Source organism: Gorilla gorilla, chromosome Y (genome assembly GCF_029281585.2).
Source record: "Gorilla gorilla gorilla isolate KB3781 chromosome Y, NHGRI_mGorGor1-v2.1_pri, whole genome shotgun sequence".
NCBI classification, from domain to species: Eukaryota; Metazoa; Chordata; class Mammalia; order Primates; family Hominidae; genus Gorilla; species Gorilla gorilla.
In genome coordinates, this window is record NC_073248.2 from 47,067,910 (window position 1) to 47,069,975 (window position 2,066).

The following is a 2,066-nucleotide window of genomic DNA, read 5'->3' on the forward strand; positions in this document are numbered from 1 at the left end:
TTATATGCCTGTCACTGAATTGGGTGCTAAAAATAAAATGAGAGAACACAAAATAACAAAAATTGATTTCTAAAGACGGAGGGCAAAGGGCATTAGGAATATAGATAGTGTGCACCCTATACAGGCATGATTGTAAATGTATTCATTATATATAGAGAGTAATAATTATATATATATAATTATTTGGCTTATAAAAGAGTGCAGGGGGTACATTATCAAGAATTTAGCATCTAGGTTAATCAAGAATAAGTGAGTAAAATAAAAATAATAATGATGGTAATAATTTCAAACACTGAAGAAAGAACATTGATGATATGAAGTCATTTTTTTTCAGATCTACAAAATATGTTTCTTCTATGCCATTAGGATGAACACAGTTTTCACTTATGTTATCTTTTAAAAATGCCTTTAATTGTCAAGCTAGCGTTAGAATCTCAGCCAACATCTTCCATATTTTCTTCCACATTTTTACATTCTTTCAGGATCACAGGCCTAAGACCCATGACCTGGTCACCTGTCATTTGGCCTTTGTCCACCTAGTAATGCTCTTCACTGCAATGGAGTTTTTGTCTCCAGACATGTTTGAGTCACTGAATTTTCAGAATAACTTTAGATGTAAAGCTTTCTTTTTTTTTTTTTTTTTTTTGGAGACGGAGTCTCACTCTGTTGCCCAGGCTGGAGTGCAGTGGCACGACCTCAGCTCACTGCAAGCTCCACCTCCCGGGTTCACGCCATTCTCCTGCCTCAGCCTCCCATGTGGCTGGGACTACAGGCGCCTGCCACAATGCCCGGCTAATTTTTTTTGTATTTTTTAGTAGAGACGGGGTTTCACCGTGTTAGCCAGGATGGTCTCGATCTCCTGACCCCGTGATCCACCCGCCTCGGCCTCCCAAAGTGCTGGGATTACAGGCGTGAGCCACTGCGCCCGGCCTAAAGCTTTCTTCTATTTGCACAAGGTGATGAGGGGCCTCTTAATCTGCACCACCTGCCTCCTGAGCATGCTCCAGGCCATTACCATCAGCCCCAGCACCTCCTGGTTGGTGAGATTTAAACATAAATTTACAAAATACGATATCCTGCGCTTATTTGTTTTTTGGTTTAGCAATTTGTCTTTCAGTAGTGACATGATAATCTACACTGTAGGTTATTCCAATGACCCAGATGATTTTGAATATCAGCAAATATTGCACATTTTCCCCAATGAATGTCCTCATCAGGGCGCTATTTCTTATGCTGTCATTATCCAGAGATGCCTTCTTCATAGGAGTCATGCTGCTCTCAAGTATATACATGGTCATTCTTTTGTCCAGGCATCAGAGGCACTCCCAGCACTTTCACAGCAGCAGCCTTATATTAAGGACCTCTCTAGTGAAAATGGCCACCAAGACCATCCTGATGCTGGTGAATTTCTTTGTGCTGATGTACTCAGTGGACTTCATCCTCTCATCATCCACAATGCTGTTATGGGTAATTGGCCCTGTCACCTATGGTGTCCACAAGTTTGTGGTCAATGCCTATGCCACTGTCAGTCCTCTGGTGCTAATCAGATCTGATAAAAGAATCATCAATATTCTGCAAAAGTTGCAATGGAAGTGCCATCTATTTTTAACAAGTTAGTGATAAAATTTTCTAAAAAATATTTCTTTGTAATCAATTAAATTATACAAAAGCACATAATTTTCTTTCTGATTTAAATAAAACATGTGAATTGTACTTTTATAATATCTCAATATCTTTTAATTTTTTGGTGCCAAGAACTGTGTGCTTTCCTCAGTTCAATGTCCACTATGATTTTGTATTCTCAAGGTCTGTCTCTCACCCCTTCATTTTAATTTTACCTTTATACAGGAAAATGTTATTTTCTTCTTGAGTACACTGTTACGCGGCTCCTATTGGCAAGCAAATCTCTTAGTTTTAATTTTTGAAATTATTTTAATTTTTCTTATTTATTGAAGATATTTAGCTATATTCAAATTCTAGCTTGAATAAAAAATTTTTTAAGCATAATTTTAAAATTTGTTTTTAATTGAAAATAACATTGTGTAAGTTTATTATGTATGTTTTGA

The 2,066-nt window shown here is 37.3% G+C and overlaps 1 pseudogene; it reads left to right on the forward strand.

Moving 5' to 3' along the window:
* Positions 1 to 386: 386 nt before the first annotated feature.
* On the forward strand, positions 387 to 1,617 carry LOC129530226 (putative vomeronasal receptor-like protein 4; annotated as a pseudogene).
* The last annotated feature ends 449 nt before the right edge of the window (positions 1,618 to 2,066 follow it).